This window comes from Pseudonaja textilis, chromosome 10 (genome assembly GCF_049901715.1).
Source record: "Pseudonaja textilis isolate UNSWEBS1 chromosome 10, rPseTex1.2, whole genome shotgun sequence".
Taxonomy (NCBI): Eukaryota; Metazoa; Chordata; class Lepidosauria; order Squamata; family Elapidae; genus Pseudonaja; species Pseudonaja textilis.
In genome coordinates this window covers 11,183,126-11,196,954 of record NC_141999.1, presented here as the reverse complement: position 1 = coordinate 11,196,954, position 13,829 = coordinate 11,183,126, and the positions used below count along the sequence as shown (strand labels likewise).

The 13,829-nt window shown below is 44.9% G+C and overlaps 1 long non-coding RNA gene across 1 annotated transcript; it reads right to left on the bottom strand.

The window, feature by feature from the left end:
* Positions 1 to 1,314: 1,314 nt before the first annotated feature.
* Positions 1,315 to 8,309, bottom strand: LOC148124902 (uncharacterized). Its single transcript, XR_015744771.1, has 3 exons — positions 7,951 to 8,309; positions 7,769 to 7,879; positions 1,315 to 1,729 (listed from the first exon to the last, which is right to left on the bottom strand). It is a non-coding gene; the product is annotated as an uncharacterized LOC148124902 (long non-coding RNA).
* Positions 8,310 to 13,829: the final 5,520 nt, after the last annotated feature.

Genomic DNA, 13,829 nt, shown 5'->3' with positions numbered 1-13,829 from the left:
GTCATAACGGCGCTTCGCAAATACATATAGGGCTGGGGGGGGAGGTCTTTTTCATTCCCTCGCCCCACCACCTTTCATCTCCGAAAATCAGACACGTTGTTCCTTCTGATCTGGCACAAATTGCTGGGACAACCGGCAGGAAACCTAAGGCTTTAAATTCCCAAGCTGGTGTCCTCCAAATGAAGATGGAAACTGATCAAGGAGAGATTCAGCCTTGGGTAGGGTAGGATAAGGGGGAAACCTTCGAGATCTTCTAGTCCAGCCCCCTGGAGAACCTATACCATTCTCAGATAAGTGGCTGTCTAGTCCAGGGGTCTTAAAACTTGACAGCTTGAAGACTTGTGGACTTCAACTCCCAGAATTCCTCTTCCAGACATGTTAGCTCAGGAATTTTTGGAGTTGAAGTCCACAAGTCTGAAACTTGTCCAAGTTTGAAGATCTTTGGTCTAGGCTCTTCTTCAAAACCTCCAGTGATGGAACACCCACAGTTTCTGAAGGCAAAGCTGTTCCACTGTCTACTTCTCCTCCCTGTTAGGAAGTTTCTCCTGAATTCCAGGTTGCTTTTCTCTTTGGTTAGTTTCCAACCATTGTTTCTGGTCCTGCCCTCTGATGCTTTGGAGAATAACTTGACCTCCTCACCCTTTTTTGTGGCAGCCCCTCAAATACTGGAATACTACTATCACATTACCCCTAATTCTTCTTTTCTTTAGACTAGACCCAAAATCTTCAGCTGTTCTTCATATGGTTTTGTCTCCAGGCCTTTGATAAGAAATTTCTGACAGTGGGAACAATCAACCAATGGAACAGAAGTTGCCTTCAGAAGTTGTGGGAGTTTTATCGCTCTTTCAAGAAGAGACTGGACTGCCATCTGTCAGAAAGGGTGTTGTCAGGGCCTCCTACTTGGGTGGAGGGTTGGACTAGATCAGGGGTCGCCAACCTTTTGGATCTCAGGGATCACCAAACTCAGCCGAGAGACCCTGGGAAACCCCCCCAAAAAAACTCGGCAGGAAAATTCCTCACCCCGTTTTCCTACTGATCGATCATTCTTTATTTGGGATCGCAGGATACTGTCTCCAGCTCTCTTCTCAGGGGGAGAGAGAGAGAGACTGTTGGCTTCATGCAAGGAAAGCAGCAGAAGTCTTTCTTTCTCTCCCCCAAACTCCGCCAGAAATGACTCTTTGTGAGACTTAAGATAAGATAAGATAAGATAAGATAAGTTTATTGTCATTGTACTCAGAAACCTGAGAACAACGAAACAAGGTGCTCCCTCACAACATACAACTGAACAACACCAAAAGACATATACAAACTTGTCACAACGGCGCAGCCTCTTGGAGCAGGAGGCCTTGCAGAGTCCCATGCTTTGAGATGACATTTCTATGCAGACCACCAAAATTTTCTCGTGGACCACCAATGGTCCCCGGCCCACTGGTTGGCAACCACTGGACTAGATGACCTCCAAGGTCCCTTCCAACTCTGTTATTCTGTTACTCCTCACATCTGAAAGCTGCTTAAAAGGCAGCTTTAGGTCTTAACTGTGCCCTTTCTCTCTTTGCTGTTTCATATAAAAGGTATCTATTGCAGGTCTGAATCAATTTCATTTTGTTCTGCTTTGACTCACCTTGACTTCAGGAAAAATAAAACAGAGATGGTTTAGAACAACCTCGTAACTTCCAGGAGGAGTTGTTTCTATAGCGATCCATGAGTAGTTATGGTCCCAGGGGAAGAGCTGTTGGAAAGAACATTTTATTGACAGAGTGAGTAAAAAGTCTCAAAGGCTAGCATATCTAAGCTGCAAAAATATAAATAATCACTAGTGGATATCTGGATTTTTGCTGCCAGATAGTGTAGCCCTAGTGACTTCATGACTGGGCTATATAAAGTTTTTTGACCCCAACATGAAAGTGGTTTATTTGTTTGCTTGTTTGTTATTTATTCAACTGGTTTTTTTCTCCATTTTGTTTAAGTTAGTCTAACAGATAACAGACAATCAGAGTTGGAAGGGACCTTGAAGATCATCTAGTCAAACCCCCTGCCCATATAGGAGACCCTACACCATTTCTGACAGATGGAAGTCCAATTTGAGACTCTTGAAAGTCTCAAATGATGGAACTCCCACAACTTCCGAAGGCAACTTCTGTTCCATTGATTGATTGTTCTCACTGTCAGAAAGTTTCTCCTAATTTCCAGGTTGAAACTCTCCTTGTTCAGTTTCCATCCATTATTCCTTTTCTGGCCATCAGGTGCTTTGGAAAATAGATTGACCCCTTCCTCCCTGTGGCAGCCCCTCAAATACTGGAAGACTGCTATCATGTCTCCCCTGCTCCTTCTCTTCACTAGACTAGCCCTGCCCAGTTCCTGCAACTGTTCTTCATATGTTTTAGTCTCCAGTCCCCTAATCATCCTGGTCTAACCCAGGGGTCCCCACCCCTGGACCGAGGTCCACTACCAGGTTATGGCCTGTTCAGAACTGGGCCACATGAATGGCTGGCCGGCACATGTGAATGCACAACTCAACTTGTGTGAGCAACGGGCTGGTGCACACATGCGTGTGCACGCAGGCCCACCCCTTGCATGGGTCAGTTCCCCTTTCCCCACACCCACCCACCAGGCAGCTAAGCCATAAAGGTTGGGGACTACAGCCTTGGTCAATAGGTCTTCCATCCTAACCCAAATTCACTGGTTTCAATGTATTCCAATTTGCAACAATGAAAGCTTTACATGAACTAAGAATATTTGCAGTGATGGAGAAACTCTTCCAGTTTGCCACATTTGGGCTTGTATTAAATGCTGTTAGAGAGGAAGAGTCTTTTGTAGAGATGGGGTATAAAATTTTGAACAAGAGCTAAGAATTGTAGAGAAGTATCAGGTAACTGATAACATCTAGATCAGGGGTCCCCAAACTTGGCAACTTTAAGACTTGTGGACTTCAATTCCCAGAGTTCTCCAGCCAGCTATCCACAAGTCCACAAGTCTTAAAGTTGCCAAGTTTTTTTGGCGGGGTAGATGGGGGGGACTGATTTAGATGAAAGAGCTGAGAGTCTGCCTGGTAACCTAAAATCCCAATGCAAACTCAACATAGCTGGCTGGAGAATTCTGGGGGTTGAAGTCCACAAGTCTTAAAGTTGCCAAGTTTGGGACCTCTGATCTAGATCAGTGTCTCCCAAACTTGTGGGCTTGAAGACGTGTGAACTTCAACTCCCAGGATCTCCCAGCCAGCCATTATGGTTGGGAAATTCTGGGAAGTCCACACCTCTTCAAGTTGGACTAATCTAGAGCTTTTTAACCTAAGAAGTGATACTTTGATCCTAATTCCACTTCATTTCAGAATAGAACCCCAATATGCTCCCTGCTCCCTCCATATTCTCTAAACAATGATTGAAGTTCTCACCGGTAGAAAATGAAGCTGAGGGAAATCGTTGCAGTTTTTGAATTATAGCATCCTTTCAAAAAATGGGCCACCTGATATTGCAGCGTGTCTGCCAATAGCGCGTTACATAATGATTTATTAATAAAGCTAAAGTGGGCTGATTTGGCAAGAAAGCAGAGTCGGTTAACGAGTCCTGTGACTGCTCAAATGTCATTGTCACATCTGCCTAGATTTAACCAAGCAGAAGGGAGCCTCATTTGCTAACCCTTTAAAGATCCGCTTTTGATTTTAGCTTTTGTACCAGATTGTTTAAAATTTAAAGTGGAGGGGGAAAGTCTGTACAGTTAGTCCTTGACTCAATAACTATAATTGAGGCCAGAATTTCTGTTGCTAAGAAAGGCAGTTAGACTTATATACCACTTCATAGTAGAGCCTTCTCTAAGCGGTTTTTCAGAGTCAGCCTATTGCCCCCCCCCCAACAATCTGGGTCCTCATTTTAGCAACCTTGGAAGGATGAAAGGCTGAGTCAATGTTGAGTTGGTGAGGGTCGAACAGAATGAGTTGGCAGAATTAGCCTGCAATACTGCACTTTAACCACTGCACCACCAGGAAGGATAATGAGAAAGGAAAGAAGAGAGGAAGGGAAGGAAGGAAGGAATATTATAAGCCACTTCATAATCCTTTTGCAGCCCTCTCTAAGGGGTTTATAGAGTCAGTGTATTGCCCCCAACAATCTGGCTCCTCATTTTACCGACCTTGGAAAGATAGAAGGCTGAGTCAACTTTGAGCCAGTGAGGAAGAGGTAAATCAACTCCGGTCGGAAAAAGGTAGACGGGAGCGAAATGAAAGAAAGTCAGAATTCCGTTGTGCCGGGTGCGGAGGAAACCATCCATGTTCCGAATGCCGTTTCTTCGACGCTATTTGCAGGTATTGTGAACAGCGGGGACACATAGCTAGGGCATGCCGAACTAAAAATAACTATGGCCCTAGACAAAGATGGAATACCCTACCAGAAAGAGGGAAAAGCAAATAGGGAGCCGTTGGAGTCAAGAAAACAGAAAGAAGCGATGGAAAGAAGCAAACAGAAAAGAGGAAACACATCAAACAATAACCATCGGGCACTTAAACTCAACCAATGCAAAAAAGGTACATATACAAGTCACCATAGAAGGCCAACCATGCGAGATGGAGGTGGACTCAGGCTCGTATTTATCAATGGTATCGTGGGATAATCTAAAAGGACTAATACCTGATATAAACAAGGGAGAGCTCAAAATACAAAAGCTCATCCTAAAGGACTACCAGGGAAACAGAATTCCTGTAGTGGGTACCGGACATTTCAAAGTTGAATTCAAAAAACAAATTAAAGTCCTCCCATTAACAGTAGTCGACCGGGATCAATCCAGCCTATTGGGACTCAAATGGTTTGCACCATTAGGAATCGGAGTAACTGGAATAAACAGCATTACTGAGACAGACTGGGAAGAGGACCTGATGAAAGAATTCCAGGACATTTTCAACGGAGAACTGGGCAAGTACCAGGAGTCCCCTATCTCATTTAACTTAAATCCAAATGTAGCCCCTATAAGACTAAAGGCAAGGCGAGTCCCTTTCGCGTTAAAACCAAAAATTGATAAACAATTAGATAAACTTATCGCACAAGGGGTATTAGAACCAATAGACCACGCAAGGTGGGAAACCCCAATTGTTACCCCTATGAAACCAGATAGGTCAGTACGTATCTGCGGGGACTACAAAGCAATCCTTAACCATGCGCTACAGCAAAGTGCATACCCAGTTCCAGTGGTACAGCACCTATTACATTCTTTGGGGGCAGGTAAAATCTTCGCGAAATTGGACCTTGCACAAGCCTACCAACAATTACCAGTTGATCCAGAAACAGTGGAAGCACAAAAAATTGTGACACATAGGGGGACATCAAAGGCTGCAATTCGGAGTTAGCGTGGCCCCAGGGGTATTCCGGCATTGAATGGAATGCCTATTGCAAGGAATAAAGGGGGTGGTACCATACTTTGACGATATATTAGTATCAGCCAAGGACAAAGAACAACTGAAAGACCACCTAAGGGAGGTCTTAAAAAAGTTTAAAGAGGTGGGATTTAAAGTAAAAAGAGAGAAGTGCCAATTAGCCACCGACAAAGTCGAATTCCTGGGATACCTCATCGACAAAGAAGAAATCCACCCCACTGAAAACAAAATCAGAGCAATAAAGGAAGCTCCCAGACCCCAAAATAAAACAGACTTGCAAGCCTTCTTGGGACTTATTAATTTTTACAATGTATTCCTACCACAGAAAGCAACAATAGCGGAACCACTGCACAGGTTGCTTGATAAAAAAGCCTGGACCTGGGGGCAACGAGAAGAAACAGCATTCCAGGAAATAAAAAACTTACTTACATCAGACTGTGTGCTAATACAATACAGCGAAACCCTTCCAATAACATTAACAAAAACTCTATCTAAACTGGAGCGGAATTACAGCCAACTAGACAGAGAGGCATTGGCCACAATAACAGGAATAAAACGTTTCCACGAGTGTATCTATGGCAGACCCTTTTCACTTCTCACAGACCATAAACCTCTTTGAGGAATCCTCACAGGAAACAAAGCTACACCTAACACACTGTCACCGCGGATGACGAGGTGGTCGGAATTCCTAGCTGCCTACAACTACAACTTGATCTACTGACCAGGAAAGAACATAACGCACGCTGACGCCCTGAGCCGTTCCCCCCCTACCTGACTTAGACGATGATCCTGCACCAACCACATCAACCCTTCAAATCGAGACGATGGCAAACATACCAATCACAGCCACAGACATTGCTATGGAAACCGCGAGGGACAAAAACCTGGCACGGATTTTAAATTGGATAGGTAAAGGGTGGCCAGAGACTGCAAGTGACGAGACTGTTAAACCATTTCGGAATAGACAAACGGAACTATTAACTTTAAAGGGGTGTATACTATGGGAGGATAGAGTCATCATACCAGACATATTAAGGAAATGAATACTTGAATTATTGCACGAGGGTTACCCGGGTATTGTCAGAATGAAGTCCCTGGCTAGGAGTTATGTATGGTGGCCAGGGATGGATAAAGACATTGGGGAATGGGTAGCAACGTGAAAATGATGCCAAGAATCTAGACCTACACCCTCTTCTGCACCTATACACGAATGGGAAACACCTAGAGGACCATGGTCTAGAATACACCTTGATTTTGCAGGACCAACTAAAGGACACACATTCGTAATAGTGGTAGATGCTTACTCAAATTGGCTGGAGGTAAGCATCATGCACTCAACCACAACAGAAGCTGTTATTAGACAACTAAGAAAACTTTTTACGACACATGGATTGCCGGATTTAGTTGTATCTGACAACAGACCACAATTCACGGCAATAACATTTGAAAGGTTCCTAGGGATAAGGCATGCACTAACAGCACGGGGACATCTGGCTATTAACGGATGGGCAGAACACATGGTCCGTTATACTAAGGAAACACTACACAAATTAGGACCTGGAGATATACAGGAAAAGATAGACAAACTACTAAGTATAACAACACATTACACCAAACACCACAACAAATAAAAGCCCAGCAGAATTATTAATGGGAAGAAAACTAAGATCAAACCTAGAGAGACTACACCCCACATATAGCCCAGAAAAGCCAGCAGACTCCTCCAGTAATGCCGCACATTCAAAACAGGAGACCTAGTATATGCAAAAAACCTCACGTGGGAACCATTGTGGATATCGGCAAAAATAACCCAAATAACAGGGCCCTGGTCATACAGGGTAGACACATAGGATGGGAGGAGCTGGAGGAGACACATAGACCAAATCAGATCGAGGACCACGCTGAGAAACACTAACAATCAGGAAGAAGAAGGGAGAGAACCTCCACAAACCTCTAACAAAAACAACCCAACCACAGAGGGGGGAGAACCTCCACAAATAAAAGAATTGACAAAATAAACCCTAACAACAACACAACAACCAATACTAACATTAGCCCCGATCGGAAATCGCAAACATGTACCTGAAACTGTAGAAGAAGAAAACAACTTGGGGATGCTGGAGCAGGCTTCAAAGAACCATTAGGAAGCCACGCCTGGCGGGAGTGGCTGAGCCAACTCAACCAGCCAGAAAAGGCCTGACGGGAGCGACATGGACGACTCTACCTTCCAGGAGGCCCCACGGAAAAGGATGGGAGAAACAGTCCAGAGGTGAACTCACGACTGAATTGCGCGGGTCCAGTCGGAACCATAAGAGCCTCACCTATTTTCGAGACTACGTAAGATAGGTGGGGCCCGGATTGGTTAGACTGGACCACATGGAGAAGGGTGTTATATATTTGCATATGTACCTATTATAGGTTGGTCCGAGGCGGCGGGAGATTTGAAGAGCTGTCATTGGACACGAGCCGCGAGCAGCCGGCTATAAGAAGACTGCCGCGGTTTCTCCAAAAAACGAGTTCCTAGAAGAAAATAAAAGTGAGAAAGTCAACTGGGTCTCGAGTCTCTTTTCCCACAATGCAACACCAGTAACCTGCTTTCCACCTCTGTTCTCCTGTGCAGGGCAACCAAAGAAGACCCAGCCTATCAGCTGGGACTTGGGAGGCGGAGAAGAGATGGGGGCGGGGCCAGTCAGAGGTGGGATTGGCCAGTTCTCCGAACTACTCCAAATTTCTGCTACCGGTTCTCCAGAACTGGTCAGAACCTGCTGAACAGCCCCTCTGATCTGGGTGCTCTCCTTCCATTTAGGCAGCTGGTTTCCTGGCTCCGCTTTATTCTGTTCCCGTTCTTCCTGCCAATTGATTAAAATAATAACATGCTCACCACCTGGTGGGTAATGTGGATGGATAGCAGTGATCATCTGCAGGTTAGAGAAAATTAAATACCAGCTCATTTCTGTGCTGCATGTTATGACTAAAAGCTTTCAGCCTTTCAAGCAGCTTGTCTCCCCCCCCAGCGCTACACACACACACACACCCCACGTCCTATTCATATCTGGACTGCCAGATACATCTGTTTATTCAATCCAAAGAAATGGATTATAAAGGCCTTTTACATAACGCCAGGCTCTCTCCAGGAGATTGGGAAGTGGGTTGATTCAACATTGCGTTTAGAACAAATCCCGGCATTCTACAATAATCTTTATCAAGCACAGCTGATTATCCTTTTTGTTCCACCACCCCCTATTACATCCTGCCAGTAAATTCGCCCCGTGGTTTTGTTTACCGATGGCAAATGTCAACCTACCCACCTCCTGTTCAATAGAGATAGTCCTTGATGGGCAACCTCTCATTTAATGACTGTTCGAAGTTACAACAGCAGCGGTGGTATTCAGCAGGTACTGACCAGTTCTGGAAAACCGGTAGCAGAAATTTTGAGTAGTTTGGAAAACTGCCTCTGACTGGCTCCACCAACCCCATCTATTCTCTGCCTCCCATTGAGTTCCAGCTGAATGGCTGGGTCTCCTTTTCTTGCCCTGCACAGGAGAACGGAGCTGGAAAGCAGGTCAGTGGGGTGGGAATCTTCCCCTGCCACGCCCACCAAGCCAGACACAACCCCCATGCTTATACTTATAGCTGTTATCTAATACTTGCTTGAGAAATAAAATAAATAAATAAACTGTTAGTAAAAAATTTGAATTCGCCACTGTACAACATCACTGAAAAAAGTAACCTATGACTTTTTTTTTTACACTTACGACCATAGTGGTATCCCAGGGTCACGTAATCAAAATTCAGACAGTTGCAGTGTCCTGGGATCATGGGATCATCTTTTGTGACCTCCTTCTGACCAGCAAATGGGCAAGCCAGATTCACTTTACAATCATGTTACTAACTTAACAACCACAGTGATTCACGTAAAGGTGGCAAAAAAAGGTCATAAAATGGGGCTTCGCTTAACAACTGTCTCACTTAGCAACAGAAATTTTGGGCTCAATTGCGGTCTTAAGTCAAGACTACCTGTATCCATGTTAAGTGGATATCCCATGGTCTTGTGTTTCCCCATTTCTGCTGAAAATAAACCCACCCCCCAAAAAATATTCTGTTGCCTTTACTGTTGATGCAAGAGATTCTCTACCATTTTCTCGGATTTTTCTCTCTGCCTTCATGCAACTTCCGTTCCTTCTTTTGCCTGAATTTTCTCTGCAATCCATCTGATGCCATGATATAGAGGTTTCCAAACTTGCAACTTTAAGACTTGTGGACTTCAACTCCCAGAATTCTCCAGCCAGCTCTGCTTCCGTTCCTTCTTTTGCCTGGTTTTGCTCTGCAATCCATCCGATGCCATGATATAGAGGTTTCTAAACTTGCAACTTTAAGACTTGTGGACTTCAACTCCCAGAATTCCAGCCAGCTCTGCTTCCGTTCCTTCTTTTGCCTGAATTTTCTCTGCAATCCATCTGATGCCATGATATAGAGGTTTCTAAACTTGCAACTTTAAGACTTGTGGACTTCAACTCCCAGAATTCTCCAGCCAGCTCTGCTTCCGTTCCTTCTTTTGCCTGGTTTTGCTCTGCAATCCATCCGATGCCATGATACAGAGGTCTCCAAATTCTGGGAGCTGAAGTCCACAAGTCTTAAAGTTGCTTAAAGTTGGGGACCCCTGCCATGATAGATGCTTTGTATCGGCTGGGCCCACCTAAGCAATCTACTGTTTTTGGCTTCATATGCTTTTCAATTAACCAGTGGGACAGCTTGCCTCCAGAAATCATGGGAGCTCCATCACTGGATGGTTTTTAGACTAGACTAGACAATGAATAATCTGAAATAGTATAGGGTCTCCTGTTTGAGCGGGAGGTTGGATTGAAGACCTCCAAGGCCCCTTCCAGCTCATCCTCTTTATTCTATTCTAGTCAAAGTTCTGACTTGAGCAGATTCTGCGTCCCAGCATGCTAGTAAACACTCACAGCCAATTCTGCAGCTATGCAAGCAACGTGAGGCCTCAGACTTTCCAGACGAGGTGACCCAGTGAAGCTAAATCAGCTTGCAAAAGGAGCTGGCTTTTGCTGATCCTTGTTCCTTTTGTCTTTGGAGCATAGGACGATTCCAATCTACAGGGCGTGAGGGTAAATATCCCAAAGCAGCAGAAAAACATGTACTGGTTCTTCATTTTTATGTACATAATTCAGCTACGGTGTTCTTACCCACACCCTTTTCCGACAAATCAAACACAATCCAAAAGGAACGGAAACCTTGTAATGCTTTTACAAAATAATTAGCTGTGATAAGCACAAGCCTTGCCAAACTGTGTGAGACTCGCCAAAAGATAACAGACAAGAAATAATTTGCAATACAAAAATGTTCAAATACAAACTCAGGACACTGGAATGTCCACGAGGCTGTAGTTTTAAAACGTCTTTGCCTTCTGCAAAGTACGTTCCTTTCACAGCTGGGTTTTATCTTCTTGTAGGAGGGGCCATTACCTTGCAGCCTTACTCCCGAGTCACCCATGCTGTTGTAGCTGCTCTTTCCTACGAGCAATCCTGTTGGCACAGGCTCCTTGGGAACCTCCTCATCACTGCTGCCAGCCCCCACAATCTCTGAAGGCAGCAGTCCACTCTCTAATGGTCCTGGCCCCTCATCTGAGTCCTCGCGCTCCTCAGCCATCTGCACTTGCTGCCGGTTAATCACAACATACGGAAAACAGTATATATCCTCCCAATATAATCCAGGCTCCATCTCTGGCAGGGAGGGGAACAGCTGGGGAAGTCTAGAATGGAGGCCTGCAATGAACAGCAGTCATTGGCAGGTGTTAGTGACCCCATACCCTCTCTTTTTTTAACATAATTGCCAGAAAGTTCTTCAAAGTTTAAACAAATCTGTTGTTTTCAATGGCAAAGTGGTGGGCATATATACATTAAGTAATAGACTGTACTCACTGTTGTGGTTCGCCGGCAGCCTGTGCAGATGGCAGCAGAGTCGGACAGTGGGGAGGAATGGGCCAGTCCGGGAGTTTGGGGAGGGTCCTACATCCAATGCAGAGATGGGGCCAGGACTATCTGGGAGTTATGTGCTGACTCCGGAGCCTCCAGAATCTGGCAACAGTGAGGCAGAGGAGCAAGGGGAGCCTGTTCCCAGTGCTTGTATGTGTAGAGCTGCCAGAAGGCAAGAGCAGCTAAGACAAAAGGGGTAACTCGGGAGTAAGGCTGGGAGATGATTGCCCCTCCCATAAGGTATAAAGGACATGCAAAGGTAGAGAAACCTTTGCAGGAAGCAATGTTGTTCACTCTGTTTGGATTAAACCTTGAAGCTCTGTGTGGAGTTTGTACTTTGGCTTTTTACAGTTAATTTGGCACTTTAGTTGTTGACAGCAATTCAAAGGAGATAAAGGTGGGTGCTTATCTCTTGGGACTCATTACAGGCTGGAAATGAACATAATTCCCAGCATTGAAATAAAACAAGAGTTGTTTGGATTAAGCGTGTGCTTAATTACAATCTCAGGAAGCCTTGGTCAGAACACTCACTTCCTGAATATAAATCTGATCCTCAAGATTACTCTGCATTGATAGGGCTCAGATTGTGTTGTTAATCAAACAAAGGCTTACAGGTACCCAGGGAGAATTTGTACATTACGCAAAGCAACTGATCCCCATAGTTCAGCATTATATTTAGTGGCTTTCCAGAGATCCAAGCTGGACTCCCTTTTAGCAGCATCCTGGGGTTGAACTTTGGAAATTGTCCAGGACAGCAGATGCTCCAGCAGTGAACTGTTACCTTAGAGAGGACCAAGCCCTCCACCTGAAGTCCTGAGAGGTGCAAGACAGATGAATCAGCGTTGCACTTGCCGTGAGCAAGGTCTGTCTGAAGATGCTAGAAAATGGATCACAAAATTTAGAGACACCCTACTTTCGCCATACAAATTTACCGTGGCTTTGACTTCACAGAGAGAAGTACTGCTCCAGCGTATTTTTTTTTCCTATGGTTATTATGTTACTTTCTACAGTGCCAGGTAAATGATAGAGACTTTGTTGTGGTTAGCCGGCAGCAGGTGCGGACGGCTGGGGAGAGGAAGAGTTTGGCAAGGCTTGTGCTTATCACAGGTAATTATTTTGCAGAAGCATTAAAAGGTTTCTGTTCCCTTTGGATTGTGTTTGATTTGTTGGAAAAAGTCATGGGTCAGAACAACCTTGTTCTGGCAACTGAATGAGAAGATAATACGGTTTTCAAGCTTCAGTGCTGTGGATGAGGGAAATTCAGAGAAATGTGGGAAATATTGCAGGTATTCCTCAGTTTAGAACCAGCACTGGGACTGGAAATCCAGTTATAAGTCATCGTGGTCGCCTTTTGAGGCATCTACACCAGGGGTATCAAGCTCAATTTCATTGAGGGCCACATTAGGGTTGTGTTTGAACTCGTGGGGCTGGAGTGGGTGTGGCCAGCTCGTCATTCATGTCAGGGGTGCCTATGGTGGGCCGAGTGGTCTGCCAGAGAAAATGGGCTCCCAAGCTCCGTTTTCGGCTGTGATGGCCTCCTGCAACCCTCTGCCAGCAAAAACAGAGCTCCGTTTTCACTGGCAGAGGCACTGCAGGCCAGTGCTTTGCTGTTTCCAGGGTGGCCCGCAGGCCCGAACTGGCCCCTGGGCCTTGAGTTTGACACCCCTGATCTACATGGCCAGACCAGTGGTGGGATTCACATTTTTTTACTACCGGTTCTGTGGGCGTGGCTTGGTGGGCATAGCAGGGGAAGGATACTGTAAAATCTCCAGTCGGAGGTGGGATTTGCTGGTTCTCCAAACTACTCAAAATTTCCACTACCGGTTCTCCAGAACTGGTCAGAACCTGCTGAATACCACCTCTAGGCCAGTCCTATTTTTTAAAACATTTTTGTCGTGGTCATTAAGCAAACCCATTTGTCTGAAAATGGGCAAATGATAATGAGACTGCTGTTCCCTTCACTTCAATGGGAAAATTTATTTTGCAGTGACATGGTAACACTGTATTTTTCTTCAGCCTCTTACCACCGATATTTTTTTTGGTAATCATGAAAGATGCTTCGGGACTACAGTTTTTCCTCTTACTCTGGAGATGCCATCCCAGATGTCAGATGGACCGTGGAAATGTTTGGAAAATAATTCCCATTGGTCTCCTGCCCTCATGGTCAACAAGATGCTGAGAATTACCACCTGATTCATTTGAGAGCTGTCAGGCTTGGGAGAGCAATTCTAAAAATAGAATGCTTAACAAAAAGAAAATAGGCTGCAACTCAATATTTCATGAGTAACTCCAATGACATAGATGTACATTTTTCCTTTCTTTTCGACCTGCTAGCTGGGATTCGCGTGATAAGACATCATAGCTCTGCCTTTTGAAATATACTTTAAAATAAAAAGCAAATTGGTTAAATCTCCAGGTGGATTTAACTGCCCGGATATAAACACCAGTGCAGCTGATCAGACTGATTTCCTGGAAAGCTG